Source organism: Rhinopithecus roxellana, chromosome 1, assembly GCF_007565055.1.
Source record: "Rhinopithecus roxellana isolate Shanxi Qingling chromosome 1, ASM756505v1, whole genome shotgun sequence".
NCBI classification, from domain to species: Eukaryota; Metazoa; Chordata; class Mammalia; order Primates; family Cercopithecidae; genus Rhinopithecus; species Rhinopithecus roxellana.
This window is the reverse complement of record NC_044549.1, coordinates 185167728-185186882: the sequence shown is the minus strand read 5'-3', so window position 1 is coordinate 185186882 and position 19155 is coordinate 185167728. Positions and strand designations below refer to the sequence as shown.

At 38.8% G+C, this 19155-nt stretch overlaps 1 protein-coding gene across 4 annotated transcripts in view; it reads right to left on the bottom strand.

Annotated features, from left to right (window-relative positions):
• The window catches only part of NCK1 (NCK adaptor protein 1), a 95982-nt gene that overhangs the window by 23490 nt on the left and 53337 nt on the right, over positions 1–19155 (bottom strand). Inside the window, exon 1 of one of the 4 annotated variants that reach the window (XM_030934418.1) lies at positions 15716–15753. The exons of the other annotated variants lie outside the window; for them this stretch is intronic. The gene's annotated coding sequence lies outside the window, so the exon portion shown is untranslated. Of the gene's footprint in view, positions 1–15715; positions 15754–19155 lie in introns of those variants that run through there. 4 annotated transcript variants of the gene reach the window in all.

Below are 19155 nucleotides of genomic sequence, written 5' to 3'. Positions count from 1 at the left end.
GAATGGCTAAGAGTGGTAATACCAAATGCTGACACGGGTAAGCTGAAATTGGATCACTCATACACTGCCGATGAGAATGTAAAATGGTACAGACACCCTGCAAAATTGTCTAACAGTTTCTCGTGAAACTAAACATGCAACTACCATATAACCCAGCAACTGTACTCCTGGGTATTTATCCCAGAGAAATGAAGACTTATGTTTACATTTTATATGAATGTTAACAGCAACTTTATTTCTAACAGTCAAACACCAGAAACCACCTAGATGTCCTTCAACAGGCAAATAATTAAATTGGTACGTTCATACCAAAAAGGAACAACTGATGCACAAAACCTGAATGAATCTCCAGGGAATTATAATTGCTCAGTGAAAAAAGCCAATCTCAAAGGTTAACTATATGACTCCATTTATATAAAACCCTCAAAATGACAAAATATGGAAATTAGAAACAGATTAGTAGTTGCCAGGGTTAACGGGGTAGCGGGAACAGGAGGGAAGTAAGTACGGCTATAAAAGGGCAACATGAAGAAATTTTGTAACATTCTTGTGATATTGTACTAGACTCCTGCCAGATGTATTACCACTAGAAGAAAACATACACTGGATCTCGCAATAAGTTCTAAAGTTTTTCAGAATTGCATGTGGATCTATAATGATCTCAAAATAAAAAGTTTTATTAAAGTAAAAACTGAAAAAGAAAACACAAATAGTCAAAAAGTATTCAAAAGATCCTGAATATCTTTAGAATTAAAGAAATGAAAACTAAACTGAAATACCATACTTTATCAGGGTGACAAAAGTATCACCAATATTATCTAGTGCTCCCCCAGAATGTACAAAAATAGCATTCTACTATATTACTGGTATAATAACTAAAAATTTATATAATGCTTTTAAGTTTTTTAGTTATGGCACTTTTCAACATATACACAAGAGAACAACAGTATAATGAACCCTATACCTATCACCCAACTTTATCAATATTATGACTTGTGGTTCAGCTATCCCCCTAATTTTTGGTAGGGGAACTGGAATCCCATGATTTCATTAAGTACTAACAGATTAAAAACCCATATCCCTTGAAAATGAACAAATCAAGGGCTCTTGACCTTTTCCCCTTTCTAACCCATTTATGCCGGAGATTGCAACTTCTGTGTGTGTGTGTGTGAAAAATCAGACCTTGGTAATGACTTTGAGTGGGATATAAATAACTCTCACAAGCTTAGCGTTCCAATAATGGAACACTAGGCATAAATGGGTTAAGCCATGGACCTCCCCTCCTCCTGCCTTCCAGCAGTGTAGTGAAACATAGAACCTCTACTCACAATGTTTTTGATGCATTAAAATACACAAGATTGCAAATAAGTCAATTATACTAAAATTAAATTATCAGTATATTTTCCAAAGCTCATTTTGAAAAGGTGTTTCTTTATTAAGAACTCCGGCAACACTTACTTCATCTAATGCTAATATTCAATTTTTGCTGAATGTATTTTTTTAAACATTTCTTACAGTTGGTGTGAACTGGGATCTAAACTAAGTCGATATATTATACTTAAGCTGATATGTTTTAAGTCTCTGACACCATTCTCTTTCCCCACTCTATGTCATTTATTTAAGAAGCTGGCTTTATTTGTCCTGTAGCATTTCCCACATCGTGAATTTGGCTAATGTGTATTTTCATATGTTCCTCTATCCCCTATAAACTGGTAATTATTTCCAGAGGCTTTACTTTTTCTAGGTCGTTTTGTCATTGTTGCAAGAATTCGTTAAGTATTCTTGTGTACTTCTTACTGCCATTTATTAGTAGGCACATTATGTCTGCCTGAACCATTTTCTGTGATGTTAAGACTGAATGGCAGATTTGTAGCACTGAACTGATTTATCCATTATAAAGTTCCCCCATCAAACCTCTACCCAATGGTTTTACCTACCACTGATGATCACTGCCTAGATCAACTATTTCAAAAATGATGATACGCTAGCTTTACCTGCTTTCAGAAACTGTGATTATTCGCAAAGAAAAATTTTGCCTAATTGTTCTATTACCCTAAGACATAAAACCTTACAGAAAAGGTAGAATACATACTTCTGTGTGGTTACGACACCAATGGGACGTAGAGTTAAGCTCACTTGTTTCCATTTTTTGAAGATCACTTTATTTTCCCTTTTTAAAATGTAATTGTTTCGTAATTATGTAAAACATTTGGATGGTTCTAAAAGCTAAACTATCAAGCAAGGTAGACGTTTAAATATCAAACATGTTTCAACATTATATTTAATAGTGTTTATATTAATGTTTAAACATTAAATATGTTTAAATATCAAACATATTTAAAACACTTAGAGGTCTTCTTCCATACCTTCTCTTTTCTCTCCCCTCTCCCATCCACCCAACTGGACAGTCATTTATTTGTTTTGGTTTATGTTTCTACTTTTTATTTTAATATTTTAAGGAAAGTATTCAAGAAAAATATATAAGAAAATTAAAAATTCTAATTTTTATCTACCCCCACAACAAAACACACACACACACACGCACACAGGTGCGCACGCACACGCATACACACAGGCACAGACTATATTGTCTGAATCTTTTCATTTTTAGTTTAACTATATATCCTTAAGATCATTCCACAGCAGCATATAAGACTTCCTTTACTAATATATCTACTACTTCGAACAATTGCAGAGTGCTTCATCATTATGTAAATAGCACTTTCTTCAACTAGACCTTACTGAAGGTTAATGGGTTGTTTCTAATTTTCTGGGATTAAATAGTGCTTCAATGAACAGCCTCATATACGTGTCATTTTGAGTTTCTGTTAGTGTACCTTTGGGTTGGAATCATAGAAGAATGCTGAGTTTTAGCTAAGGTTTGTATAGTTTTGTGAGATATTGCTAAATTCTGTATTCATAAACTATTTTAAAAAATTCCTGCCGGGTGCGGTGGCTCACGCCTGTAATCCCAGCACTTTGGGAGGCCGAGGCAGGCGGATCACGAGTTCAGGAGATCGAGACCATCCTGGCAAACACGGTGAAACCCCGTCTCTATTAAAAATACAAAAAATTAGCCGGGCATGGTGGTGGGCGCCTATAGGCCCAGCTCCTCGGGAGGCTGAGGCAGGAGAATGGCGTGAACCCGGGAGGCGGAGCTTGCAGTGAGCCGAGATTGTGCCACTGCACTCCAGCCTGGGCGACACAGCGAGACTCCGTCTCAAAAAAAAAAAAAAAAAATTCCTAATACAATATATCAGTGATTATTTCTCCACAGCCTTGCCAACAAACTATGTTGTCAATCTTTTGGATTTTTGGCAATCTAATAGGGGAGAAATAGTATTTCAGAGTTGTAATTTGTATTTCTCGTATTACAGTGATATGTTTTCCCATATTTAAGGGATATTTACATTTGTCTGTGTGAACTACTTGTTCATATCTTTTCCCCATATCCTAGAATAATGACTCCAACTCCATAAAGTTCCTTACCTGAAAAGGTTCCACATAGCCAGAATTTACCATTTGTTCCAGCCAAAATCTGGTGATAGGCAGATGGTTGCCTGAACCCCCATTTAGAGCAGTTACCTTAGAAAGCTTGAAATTATAAATCCTTTCTCTGCCCCTTTGTGACATAAATCTCCTACCATCGAGAATTATCTTCTCAAGGACCTGTGAACTATCTCTTTGAAATGCAAACAATCAAAAAGATAACTTTCACTTTCGTTCCCAGTCCCTGGTGGTGAGTGGGTAAGGGCCAAACATTGGTGGGCCTAATCTGCATCACTGCCTCCTGTCATAAATACAAGTTTGTTTCTCTTCCAGATAAATGCCAATAACAAACCCAGATTGCCTACTCACATGGACCACCTACTCACCTTAAAAACCACTCACTGGCCGGGCATGGTGGCTCACTCCTGTAATCCCAGCACTTTGGGAGGCCGAGGCGGGCGGATCATGAGGTCAGGAGATTGAGACCATCCTGGCCAACATGGTGAAACCCAGTCTCTATTAAAATACAAAAAAATTAGCTGGGCGTGGTGGTGTGTGCCTGTAGTCCCAGCTACTCAGGAGGCTGAGGCAGGGGAATCGCTTGAGCCTGGGAGGCAGAGATTGCAGTGAGCTGAGATCACGCTGCTGCACTCCAGCCTAGCGACAGAGACAGACTCTGTATCAAAACAAAAACAAAAACAAAACAAAAAAATCACCTTTCTTTTCCTTAGCAGTGTCTTTCCCTTAGTACACTCAACCTTTAAAAAGTCTCTTCCCCTTTTGTTTTGGCCAAAGTGAGTTGAGTTCACACTGGACTCTCTTCCCTACTGCAATAGTTACTTAATAAAATCTATCCTTACCATTTTAACTAGTGTCTGGTTTATCTTTGACGTCTATAATTCTAGTTATGGACCAACATAAGTACTGGCTCTCCCAAATTGGAAATGCATGGAATATCCAAAGAAGCATCACAAAGGCATTAAGAAATGAAGTACAATATAAACACCACTGAAGCCCCACGCATCCCTCCATAAAGCAAAGACGCAAACACCACAGCAAAAGTTTAGAAAATGAAACCACTATTGGAACTACTGCCCACAGTTCCTCTGCTTCCTAGATCCTATGTCTTACTTTTTCTTGCTTTACCCTTCGTTTTGCTGGAGCACGTCCTCTAGTTGTTTCCTGAGTTAAGAATATATTGGAATTAAATTTTTTTAGAATGAGTATCTGAAAATGATTTTGTTCTCTCATACATGATTGGTAGTTTGGCTATCTATATACAGGGACTTACTGTTTAATGGGTACAGAGTTTAAGTTCTGCAAGATGAAGATTATTCTGGAAATAGATGGTTGTACAACAATGTGAATGTACTTAATGCCAGTATTTTCCGCCAGGTGAACCAGGAAGAGGAGTCATAATGGATTAAGGTCCATCCTAACGACATCATTTTACTTCAGTTACCTCTTTAAAGACACTATATCCAAATATAGTCACATTATGAACTACTAGGGGTTAGGACTTCAATGTGTGAATTTTTGAAGGGACAAAATTCAGTTCATAACCTTTGTTTTTACCACAATTTTTTAGAAATTTAAAAATATGATTACAATAAACTATAAGGCCATTTATGCGTAATTCCCATATGGTACAGTAAGAATTAGATTAATGTACTTACATGTTTGTTGTGTTAATTATGACATTAAATTCATTATATGTTTCCATAATTGGTGGTTTATATCTAATTTGCTCATAATTTAGCAAGATTATTTATTGCTCTTACTTTTGTAGTCACATAATGGCTTCTTTCTTTAGATAAAACGTAATCTTCAGATTATAGGATAATGATACTGATCTTGGATCAGTTTATTATAGTTCAGAGGAGTAATAAAAGTAATATTTTGTAATGTCTAACAAAATAATCATAAAGAGAGTAATGTCATATATCTAAGACATTTAAAAGTTTGTTGAAGAAACAGAATTATAGTTGAGGTTTTTTTAAGAGCAAACTTTTTGCCTATCTTTCTTTATTCTCATTCCTTGGCTCTGTCTCCTAGTCTCTACTAACCACTCAATAAACATTTGTTGAGTGAATAAGTGAATGAATTGTGCTATGCACAGTACTTTTGCCTTTGTCATTGTTTTGCGCCTTCTCATATTGGGGATGATTTCAAAGTGGTATTTCCAAAAGTCGACAGAATTAGATGGAATTTTATTTGACATACACTGTTTTAGAAAAAAAAAAAACCCTAATTTTTAAGTAGCCTTTATTTCTGACTAGCCTGTAATTTTTTGTTTTCCCAGTGGAGGGATCTGTTTCATCAGTTGTTTCATTAGTAAGAGTATTTACCAATAAAAATTACTTGATGAGATACTAAGGTTTAAAAAGTTGAAGAGAATAAAATCATCTTATGAATTGCCTTGTCTTTTTGCATTACCTACAGCATATCCAAGTTAGTTAATTGGGGACTTTTTCCCCCTTCATTGTTTACTGCAAGATCTGTACCCCAACCAAACTTCCGGACTTAGTCACTTGGGTATTGTTACTTAGCTGATTCTTATCAGAAGCAGGAAATTGTCAAGTTATGTGTTAAAGTACAACAGAATCCAAAACTGAACAAGAGATTTCCCTTTAGAATTTTATTTTATTGCTAGCTGGTTCCTTACATTTTCCTTAGAGTATAACTACTGACTTGCCAAAAAAGGTCCTATTTATCATGACCTATATACACAGCAAACAGTATCCTTCCTCAGAGTTTACAACACAATATGACTAAATGATTTGACAAACTTGGTGTCATTAATATATAGCTATACCTACAGAATTTATAAAAGTAGCTTGGGAAAGAACATGTTTTGTCTAGCATTATTCATGTATTTACATTAGCAGTACTCTAAGAAAGGGTTACTAAAGTGGATCTCTTAAGGGGTCTATGGAGCCAAAACTATTTTCATAATACTAGGATGTTAATTTCCTTTTTCACTGGAGATTCCAGAGGCTACATGAAATTCAATTACATTGTCAGTATTTGTAAGATCTGCAAAACTCTGTCAATATATATTGAGGAATGATACATAATAGATGGATAAAAATAGGGCCATATTTTTTTTGCTGTTTATTTTACATACAGTGACATTTATACTGTTTGGTGTGAATAAAATTTGACAAACACTTAAGAGTTATGTAATCACTGCCATAATCTAAGTAAGTACAGTTCTATCACTCCCTCTCAAGAAAAAAAAAGAAATTGCTTCTTGCTTTGTATTCAAACCCATCCCCAACCATTAGTTTGTGACAACTATTGATCTATTTTCTGTCCCTATGTAGTTTTGCCTTTTCCAGAATGTTATATGTAGCTGCTGAGTCTGGCTTTTCCAGTTAACATAATGCATTTGCTTCATTTGTGTTGTTGTGTAAATCAGTAGTTCATTCTTTTTAGCACTGAGTAGTCCCTTGTATGGATCAACCATCATTTATTTAATGAGAACTTTATAAATTTCAAGAAAAACTAAGTTAAACAAGAAAAGAAATTTAATCATATGAGGTAAGCCAGTAATAAACAATACTCACATGGTTACATGGTCATTAATGAAAACACTGAATATATATCATTTTATCAAGACAATGAGGCCAAGAAAGGTTACATGAATTAACACAGCTGGCCCTCAGTATCTAAGGCAGGAGTGTCCAATATTTTGGCTTTCCTGGGCCACAATGGAAGAACTGTCTTGGGTCACACAAAACATACACTAAACAATAGCTGATGAGCTTAAAATAATCACCAAAAAATCTCATCATGTTTTAAGAACGTTTATGACTTTGTGTTGGGCTGCATTCAAAGCCATCCGGGGCTGCATGCAGCCCACAGGCCACAGGTTGGGTAAGCTTAATCTAAGAGAAATCAGTTACAGTTTCCTCCTCTTCAATACCAAAATCCAGAGACGCTTAAGTCTCTTATATGAAAATGGCCTAGTACTTGTACATAACCTATGCACAACCTCCTGTATACGTTGTCATCTCTAGATTACTTATAATACCTAATATAATAAAATGTGAATTGTTTCACTGTATTGGGTTTTTTGTTTGTATATTTTAATTAGCATTTCTTATTTTTCCAGAATGTTTTTTACTTGTGGTTGGTTGAATCTGTGGATGCAGAACCCAGAGATGTGGAGGGCTGACTGCATCTTCATTTATCTTAATAGAAATGAACTAAAAGATAATATATATATATTATTTAGACACGTATCTGTGTCCGGAATTGGTGGGTTCTTGGTCTCACTGACTTCAAGAATGAAGTGACGGACCCTCACGGTGAGTGTTATTATTATTATTATTATTATTTTGAGATGGAGTCTTGCTCTCACCCAGGCTGGAGTGCAGTGGCACAATCTCGGCTCACTGCAAGCTCCGCCTCCTGGATTCACGCCATTCTCCTGCCTCAGCCTCCTGAGTATCTGGGACCACAGGCACCTGCTATCACACCTGGCTAATTTTTTGTATTTTCAGTAGAGATGGGGTTTCACCGTGTTAACCAGGATGGTCTGGATCTCCTAATCTCATGATCCGCCCACCTCAGCCTCCCAAGTGTTACAGTTCTTAAAGGTGGTATGTCCGGAGTTTGTTCCTTCAGACGTTCAGACGTGTCTGGAGCTTCTTCCTTCTGGTGGTTTTGTGGTCTTGCTGACAGCAGTGAAGCTGCAGACCTTCCTGGTGAGTGTCACAGCTCATAAAAGCAGCATGGACCCAAAGAGTGAGCAGCAGCAAGATTTATTGCAAAGAGCAAAAGAACAAAGCTTAGGCAATGTGGAAGAGAACCGGGTTCCCCCTGCTGGCTCCCGCAGCCTGCTTTTATTCCCTCATCTGACCCCAACCACATCCTGCTGATTGGTCCATTTTACAGAGAGTTGATTGGTCCGTTTTGACAGAGTGCTGATTGGTGCATTTACAATCCTTGAACTAGACACAGAGTGCTAGACAGAAAAGTTCCCCAAGTCCCCACTAGGTTAGCCAGACCCAGAGTTAGCTAGATACAGAGTACCAATTGGTGTATTTACAAACCTTGAGTTAGACACAGAGTACCAATTGGTGTATTTAAAAACCCTGAGCTAGACACAGAGTGCTGATTGGTGCGTTTACAATCCTTGAGCTAGACACAGAGTGCTGATTGGTGTATTTATGATCCTCTAGCTAGACGTAGAAGCTCTCCAAGTCCCCAGTAGATTAGCTAGATACAGAGTGCTGACTGGTGCACATACAATCCTCCCGCTAGATACAAAAGTCCTCCAAGTCCCCAACCGGCTCAGGAGCCCAGCTGGCTTCACCTAGTGGATCCTGCACTGGGACTGCAGGCGGAGCTGCCCGCCAGTCCCAAGCCGTGCCTGCACTCCTCAGCCCTTGGGCTGTCCATGGGACTGGGCTCCACGGAGCTGGGGGCGGTGCCCTTCGAGGATGCTCTGGCCTAGGGGGAGCCCACAGCAGGGGCGGAGCTCAGACAGGGCGGGATGCAAGTCCCGGGCCCTGCCCCCTGGGGAGGAAGCTAAGGCCCAGCAAGAATTTGAGTGCAGCACGGGCAGGCGGCACTGCTGGGGAATGCGGCTCAACCTCTGCAGCTGCTGGCCCGGGTGCTAAGCCCCTTACTGCCCTGGGCCGGCGGAGCCGGCTGCTCCGAGTGAGGGGCCCGCTGAGCCCGCGCCCGCCAGAATTCGCCCTGGCCTGTGAGCGCGGCGCGCACAGCCCGGATTCCCGCCCGCGCCTCTTCCTCCACACCTCCCGGCAAGCAGAGGGAGGCAGCTCTGCCTCCGCCAGCCCAGAGAACGGCTTCCACAGTGCCGTGGCGGTCTGAAGGGCTCCTCAAGCGCCTCCAGAGTGGACGCCGAGGTTGTGGAGGTGCTGAGAGTGAGGGCTGCTAGCACATTGTCACCTCTCATATCAGTAAAGAATATCAGAAGAAACAGCTTTAAAAATTTGAAAGCGATTACCCATTGAGTCAAGGCAGAGGATAAACAAGGGGGAGAACAAAGAAACGCTATTTTTGTTAGAGCTATGTCTGTGGCACTAGTTGGGACTTTATGTTCATATACTACTTTGATAATTTTAAAAAATAATGTAGAAAATCTCAATGACTCCTTAAAAATCAAAATTAAGTCAATGGAAATTAAGCTACTCTTAAGCTATACCAGCATCCATTCTCTCTTCTTTTTGTAACCATATCTCAACTTTCTTCTGATTAACTATTCCCCACAACCCCATCCCCCAATTCTATTTCTAAATTATTCAGGTAGAGTTCCATCAACTCAGGAGTAGAATATGCAACTCACCTCATGATCAATCAGAATGTTAAATTCCCTTATTCTTGTGACTAATTCAAGAATGAACTTAAAACCCAAGTTATTCACTCAGAAAGACTCTTGAGATGTCTGTAGGAGCTACTGGAAAGATACTCTCTTTTCCCAATGGCCTTAACTTGACAGCATGAAAACTGCAGAGTAGATGTCACCATGTAAAACCTGACAATGAAGCAGAGAGGATTAAATTCCATTTTTTGAGCCCCGAGTCTAGTAAATTCTCAATCCAGAAGATATGTGAAGTTTTCACTATGTAAACCAAAAATTACCTGCCTGCTAAAACAAAACAAATAAGGAAAATATACAGAACAATAGGCACCTGGACTGAAGAGTATCAAATTTAAAAGAGGAAAAAAAAAAAAAAAAAAAAAAACTCTGTATGAAAGATTCCAGATGGAGAAAAATGAACCAAAGGATAAAAACATCAGAGGAAGAATTAAGGAAACCCTAACACTAGCAATAACAGACATTCCCAGTTTTACAACATGTATGTCTACATTTTGGATTGGGCTTAATGAAAGCTAAGAATGAATGCTATATGGAGCTTATAAACAACCAAACTACTGATTTTACCATATTTACCAGTTATTTTTGAGGTCCTACTACTATGTGCCAGGTACAGTATGAGCTATATAGCTTACAAAGCTAAATCAAGTATAGTGTCTATCCTGGAAAAGCTTTCAGACTTGTGGGAAAAGTTCTGTATTCCTTGTTAATATTATTTTATCTATACTGCTGACTGACTTTAAACTTATCCTGATTCCATCAGCATCACAAACTATGCCAACTGCACATTTGTAAATTAGGTCCAATGTGCAGCTACCTGCTTATACATTTAGCCAACTCTGGCTGGATCAATAAAACCACCCATCTTTTCACTTTATAAACTCTTAGCTCCCAGAATCCTCCACATAAACAATTTATTTTTAAATGTAATGTAAAAACAAATGGCCTGCCTTGAACTCTAAAGGTGTAAAGAACAAAAAGAATAATGATCCCGGGGACAGGCCAGGTGTCAGGTATAAAACAGGACAGATCCAGAGAAGCAGCATAAGAAATGTATACCCACTGGTTGTAAGATACAGACTATGGATTCTGGTTTTATTCTCCTCACAAAGGGTGATGCCAAAAAGGGAAGCACTAATATTTGGGGAGAGCTTACTGATGTATTTGTCATCCATTGTGAAGGTTCTGGGAATTACCTTCCTGAGGCATGGAAGCAGAGATTTTATTCAACCTAAACCACCTCTAACTCGTAAGTGCTGTGGGAAAGAACTGTTTTATAAATAAAGAAACATGACCATTTACCTAAGGAGAGAGAACTGACCTAAGTAACTCGACCCTCAAAAATAAAACAGGAGTCACAAACTAGAAACCAGAGGCATGACAGGAAAAGTGTAAGAGATGAGCTATCCTTTATTTCCCTTTTACTATTATCTCTAAATTGCTTCCATATTTGGTTACATGGGCTGTAAGGTAGAAGGCGCTAGGAAGACTGTCTAGATTCTCCAATTTTCCAAAAGCTGGAGAAAACTCCCCAAAGGATTGTGAAGGTTAAAACAACTTTAAAGACCAAAGTAAAATATAGTCTCTGAGATATGATTCAAGGAAAAAATGAGAATAGGAACCAGGCCAGGCCTGAGAAAGATCTATGAGGCTTAACATAGACAGGGGTGTCCAATCTTTTGGTTTCCCTGGATCACACTGGAAGAAGAATTATCTTGGGCCACACATAAAATACACTAATGATAGCTGATTCGGGGGTGGGGGGGGAAGGCTCATAATATTTTAAGAAAGTTTACAAATTTGTGTTGGGCCACATTCAAAGCTGTCGTGGGCCGCATGCAGCCCATAGGTTGTACAAGCTTCACATAGAACATGTCACATTGTTCTCACATAAACTGAAGCAATGCTCCACAGGTGCCTGCAAACTGTTGATTACTGCACACACAGGGACTAATTCATAAGGGAAAATTCTTCTGTAACACCCCATCTAGCTCCTTCAGACTATCCCTAAATGTCTCAGTATTATTTGACATTTTATACTATGTTTACATATTACATATGAATTTACATTTGAAATTACATAAGAAATTACAAATGTACAATTTTTCACCTTAGGCAACTTGTTTATCTTACCCTAGTTTTCAGCCCTGTTTGGCTGCCCCTATAAGCAAAATATGCTTATAATAAATTCAGTTTCCCTCCTAGCCACACACTCGGGTTGTAGCCACTGCTCTGCCATTAGTTATCACTCAGGGCCTGTCATACCAACCTCCCAGAAACTCCATTTCCTTATCTACAAAACAAGGGAATTGAACTGGATAATATAAAAAAAGTCTCTTTTACTGTTAAAATTACAATTTCAATGTTTTGAACTAAACAAACTCACAGTTTTGTTTTCTAAGTTTTTCATTACATTAAACCCTCATTATTCTGATCCTTACTCTTCTAATTATCATATTTTGGTGTCATTCCAAGTTATATATATTTCCAAAAGAACATACACAAACTAACACAGAGGACCCTAAGACTATAATTTCCCCATGCTTTACATTATTATTAAGGTTTAGATTGTTGTCATCTCTTCTAGTAAGCATATTCCTAAAACCTGTATATGCTTACTTGAATGTTCTCTCCAAATCTCATGTTGAAATTTGATCTCCATGTTGGAAGTGGGGCCCAATGGAAGGTGTCTGGGTCGTGGGAGTGGATCCCTCATGAATACATTACTGCCATCCCTCTTGAGTGAGTTCACATACATAAAACCTGTGTTAACCTGAAATATCAGACATATTTAACTTATGACTAATCATAACATTTGAGTATTTTTCATATTAATTGCTGCACTTAATTCCAAGTCCCCCTCATGCCTTCCATGAGTTTATGTCATTTTTATCATAAAATGGTTTTAGGACTCTACCACTTAGCCCTAGATACTGTTTGGATTTGTGTCTCCATCCAAATCTCATGTCAAATTGTAATCTCCAGGTGACTGGAGATGACTGTGAGATGACTGGATCATGGGGGCAGATTTCTCCCCTTGTTGTTCCGTGATAGTTGTTGTTCCATGATGAGTTATCATGAGACCTGGTTGTTTAAAAGTGTTTGGCTAGGCCGGGCGCAGTGGCTCACGCCTGTAATCCCAGCACTTTGGGAGGCTGAGGCAGGCAGATCACCTCGGGTCAGGAGTTCAAGACCAGCATGGGCAATGCGGTGAAACCCTGTCTCTACTAATAATATAAAAGTTAGCCAGGCGTGGTGGTGCACACCTGTAATCCCAGCTACTCGGGAGGCTGAAGCAGGAGAATTGCTTGAACCTGGGAGGTGGAGGTTGCAGTGAGCCAAGATGGCTCCACTACACTCCAGCCTGGATGACAGAGTGAGACTCCATCTCAAACAAAAAAAAAGTAAGTGTTTGGCACCTTCACCTTCACTCTCTTCCTGCTGCTCTGGCCATGCTTCCTATACAGCCTGAGAAAACTGTGAGCCTTTTAAACCTCTTTTCTTTATAAATTACCCAGTCTCATGTAGTTCTTTATAGCAACATAAGAGTAGACTAATACAGCCCTATAAAAGTTTATCATGCCTCCCATTGTCATTTTGGCCTATGCATGCCATAAGACCTACTGGAGTTACAGGGAACCAGTATACTCCGTACATTCTTACTTAAAAATCCTGGGTATAAAAGAACTTTGCAACTTCTACAATATTATTGCATAGGCACACCTTCATACACCTTTCCCTACGATACTTTCTGCTTCTGTGATCTATAATTCAAGAAAAAGTACCACCATAAATCCAGCAGTCTGGATTAGTTAATGCTACTACGTCAACCCCCCACAGACCCAATCATGTCCCTTTTATCTTCTTAATAGGACTCAAATGAATCCATGTACCTCCATTCTCACTACTACTACACCTTAGTAGTAATGCGACCTACTTGATGAAGCCTCCTTAAGGTGTGTATTAGTCCGTTTGTGTTGCTACAAAGGAATGCCTGAGGCTAATCTACAAAGAAAAAAGGCTTATTTGGCTCACAGTTATCATGGCTAGAAAGTTCAAGATTGGGCATCTTCATCTGATGAGGACCTCAGAAGGCTTGCACTCATGAGAGATGGCAAAGACAAGCCAGCATGTACACAGATCACATGATGAGAGATGAAGCAAGAGAGAGAACAGGGAGGTGTCAGGCTCTTTTTAACAACTGGCTCCCGGAGGAACTAACATAGTGAGAACTCACCTACTTAAGAGGGATGGCAGTAATGTATTCATGAGGGATCCACTCCCACGACCCAAACACCTCCCATTAGGCACTACTTCCAACATGGGGATCAAATTTCAACATGAGATTTGGAGAGAACATTCAAACCATAGCAAGTGATCTCCCAGTTTCAAGTCCCAGTATCTTCTAGCTGGAAGCATTTAGTTGTCACATTAGGGGGCAAAAAAGATCTGAAACACAAATTCCTCCTATAAATGTTTGCTAACTGAAGATGAAAGCTAAATAAAAGGTCTCAAACGGATTTTGAGTGATAATGAACTTATTATTCTTGACTTCCTCAAAATTAAGGAGAAAACTCTTCTAACTCTAATGAAACTTTTTTTAAATGTATTAAAGAGGATTCTAGGGAGAAAGCAGAGTAGGAAGCAACAAGAATCTCCTCTCCACCTAGACAACAATTGTACTAGTATAATCTGTCTTATGTAAATATTTTGGAACTCTGGAGCACATTCTAAGGCTCGCAATTTCCAGGGAAAGGGTTAGAAATAAACTGCTGTTACTTTTAGTCAATTTCACCTCTTAGTTCAGCAGTGACTACCCATCCCCCAATCCCCAGGCAGACATGCATGTGTTCCACAGCTTTAGGGCAATAAGGCCTGTCCTCCAACTATCAGGTATCTATGCTCTGACAGCTAATTGTGCTTTCTGATTACTGAGATACATACACAGAAGCAGGCAACTATTGATTCACCTCCCTCCCAATAGCTAGAGGCCACTGCCCCCCGCAGCCAGGCTGAAGGAGATTTAAAAGACCAGTGCCTTTTATTTTTCTTTCTTCATTTTTCTCTTTCTCCCTTTTTGGAAGCCAGACATTAAAGGACTAGGACATTCAGAAGCAGCCATATAAACAGGGGAATTTAGAAAATCACTGTGCCTGTCCAGGAAAAACCAAAGGCTCAGAAAAGATCTGAGATAGCCTACAACAATCAAAAAACAAAAAGGGCTGGGTGCAGTTGCTCAAACTTGTAATTGCAAGACTTTGAGAGGCCAAAGGGGGAGGACTGCTTGAGCCTAGGAGTTCTAGACAAGCTTGGGCAACATAATGAGACCCTGTCTCTACAAAAAATAAAAACTTAGGCAGGCATAGTGGCACATACTTGTAGTTCCAGCTACTCAGGAAGCTGAGGCAGGAGGATCCTTTGAGCCCAGGAGGTCAAGGCTACAGTGAGCCATGATTATACCACTGCACTCCAGCCAGGGTGACAAAATGAGACTCCCAAAAAACAAAAACAAGCGCACCAAAAAAAAAAAAAAAAAAAAAAAAAAAAACAGCAAATCCTGAGGAAAGGAGACAACCTGATTTCCAGAGTTACCACGTTAGCAGATTCAAATGTCCAGTTTTCAACAACAAAAAGGGACACAAAGAAATGGGAAAGTATGGCCTATATGAAGGAAAAAAATAAAGCAACAGAAAACTTCCCAGAGAAAGATCAGAAGATGGGCCTAACAGACAAAGACTTTAAAAAAGCTACCTTAAAGGTGTGCAAAGAACTAAAAGAAGACACGGAGAAAGGCAAGAAAACAATGTACAAAGAAAGTAGGAAGATGAGTAGAGATAGAAAACCTCAAAGGAGGCTGGGTGCAGTGGCTCACACCTGTAATCCTTGTATTTTGGGAGGCTGAGGCAGAAGGATCACTTGAGCCCAGGAGTTCAAGACCAGTGTGGTAAACAGCAAGACCCTGCTTCTACAAAAAATAAAAATAAAAATAAAAATTAGCCAAGCATAGCAGCAAAAGTATTTCCAGCTACTCACGAAGCTCAAGTAAGGAGACTGCTTAAGCCCAGGGGTTTGAGGCTGCAGTGAGCCCATGAACCATGATAACACAACCAAACTCCAACCTGGGTGACAAACTGAGACCCTGTCTTAAAAAAAAAAAAAAAAGAGAGAGGAGGGAAAAAATCTCAAAGGAAACTAAAAAGAAACTGTGGAGCTCCTGAAGGCAATAACTAAAATGGAAAATTCACTGCAGGGATTCAAATAAAGATTTGAGCAGGCAGAAGAAAGAATCAGCAAGTGTGATGATAGGGCAACATAAAAAAAAAAAAAAGACTGAAGAAAAGTGAACAGAGGCAAACAGACACTATTAAGAGAACCAACATATACATTATGGGAGTGCCAAAAGAAGAGAGGCAAAGAGATTATTTGAAAAACTAATGGCTACCAGCCTGGCCAAACATGGTGAAACGCCATCTCTACTAAAAAGAAAAATTAGCCAGGCGTGGTAGCACATGCCTGTAGTCCCAGCTACTTGGGAGGCTGAGGCAGGAGAATTGCTTGAACCTGGGAGGCGGAAGTTGCAGTGAGCTGAGATCACACCACTGCACTCCAGCCTGGGTGACAGAGCGAGATTTGGTCTCAAAAAAAAAAAAAAGAAAAGAAAAAATAACGGCTAAAAACTTCCCAAATTTGATGAAGGACATGAATATACATATTCAATAAGCTTAACAGACTCCAAGTAGCATGAATGCAAGGAAACACATAGCAAGACACATTAGAATCTATCCAAAAACAAACAGACTCTTGAAAGGAGTAAGAGTAATCTGTCACATATGAGGGATCCTCAATGACATTATAAGCAGATTTCTCATCAGCAACTCTGAAGGCCAAAACACAGTGGGCTAATATAGTCTAATGGTCTAATTATCTACTAAAGGGGAGAAGAAGAAAAAAAAATAATCTGTCAGCTAAGAATCCTATACTGGCAAAACTGTCCTTCAAAAGTGAGGAAAAAATAATGACTTTCCAAAATAAACAACAGTTAAGGAAATTCATTACCATCAGACCTTCTGTGCAAGAAATCCTAAAGGTGCAAACTAAAAAGAACTGCATAGCAAAGAGACAGGCCGGGTACAGTGGCTCACGCCTGTAATCCCAGCACTTTGGGAGGCGGAGGCGGGCAGATAACAAGGTCAGGAGATCAAGACCATCCTGGCTACCACGGCGAAACCCTGTCTCTACTAAAAATACAAAAAATTAGCCGGGCGCGGTGGCGGGCGCCTGTAGTCCCAGCTACTCAGGAGGCTGAGGCAGAAGAATGGCCGTGAACCCGGGAGGTGGAGTTTGCAGTGAGCCAAGATTGCACCACTGCACTCCAGCCTGGCCAACAGAGTGAGAGTGAGACTCCGTCTAAAAAAAAAAGCGAAGAGATAGCACACAGAATGGGAGAAAATATTTGCAAACCATACAACTGATAAGTGGTTATATCCAAAATATACAAGGAACCCCAGACAACTCAGTGCAAGAAAACAACCTGGTTTTAGAATAGGCAAAAGACCTGAACAAACGTTTCTCAAAAAAAGATGTGCAAATGGCAACAGATACATAAGAAAATGCTCAGCATCACTAATCATTAGGGAAATGCAATTCAAAACACTAAGATCCATTAGAATGGCTTTTATCAAAAAGAACAATAAAAGGGTTGATGAGGATGCAGAGAAGAGGGAACACTTGCACACTGCTGGTGGGGATGTGAATTAGTACAGCCATTATGAAAGAGTATGGAGGGTCCTCAAAAAACTAAATCAGAGTTACAATATGATCCAGCAATTCCACTTCTGGGTATATATCCAAAGGAATTAAATCAGTATGGCAAAGGGCTATCTATATCCCCATGTTCATTGCAGCATTATTCACAATAGCCAGGATATGGAATCAACTTAAGTGTCCATCAGTGGATTAATGAACAAAAAATGTGGTGTATACACACAGTGAAATTCAGCCTTAAAAAAGAAGGAAATTCTTTCATTTGCAATAACATAAATGAACCTGGAGAACTTTATGCTAAATTTAATAAGCCAGCACAGAAAGACATGGTCTCATGCATATGTGGAATCTAAAAAAGCTGAACTCATAGAAGTAGAGAGTAGAATGATGGTTACCAGAGACGCGGGAGAAGCCAGGATGGGAAGTTGTTGATCAAAGGATATCAAGTTTCAGAGAGGAGGACTAAGTTTTGAGGCCATATTAATGTATCATATATTTCAAAATAACTAAGAGTACATTTTAGATGTCTCGTTATGAAAATGATATGTAAACAAGGTGATGGAAATGTTATTTCACATTGTATACATGCATCAGAACATCCCATTGTACTCCAGAAAAGTATAAAATTATGATTTGCCAATTAACAATATTAAATTTAAAACTGGAATAATGAAATGCTAAGAGAAGTCAAACAGGTTGAAATAAAAGGATGATAGTAATCTGAAGCTATAAACAGTAAAAGTAAATGCATGGGCAAGTATAAAAGCTAGCATTACTGTAACTTCGGTTTGTAACTCTGAGGTTTATTCGGTTTGTAATTTTTTAAACACAACTTTACTACACAACAAAAACACTATTCTAAAAGCTAGTATAATTGTAACTTTAGTTTGTTACTCCACATTTTATTGTCTACATAAGAGACAAATGCATAAAACAACCAAAAGGGGGTAGGGACTGAGCTGTACAGGAAGTTACTGTATGTTATTGAAGTTAAGCTGGTATAGATTTAAACTGGAGTGTGTTATCTTCAGAATGTTAAATGCAATCCCCATGGTAACTACAAAAAATAGCCTAATGAAGAGACACAAAAGGAAATTAGAATGGAATTATTCTATTAAATACAGCACAAAAGACAGTAATGCAGCAAATGAGTGACAAGAAAGCTGTAAGGCATAAAGAAAACAAATAGCAAAATAACAGCAGTCTCTCCTTACCAGTAATTACTCTAACGTAAATAAACTCTCCAATTAAAAGACAGAGATTGGCAAGATGAATAAAAAAAATATTCTAAATATATGCTATCCGTAAAAGACTCACTTTAGATCCAAAGACACAAATAGGTAAAACATGTAAGGAGGGAAAGGCTAGTCCATGCACATAGGAACCATAAGAGAAGTGAGGTGGGCTGTATTAACATCAGACAACATAGACTATAAAACAAGAAGGTATAAGAGACAAGGAAGGATACTATACATTAATAAAAAGTTTAATATAGCAAGAAGATACTATGATAAACATTTAACATGTAATGACAGCCCATCAAAATATAT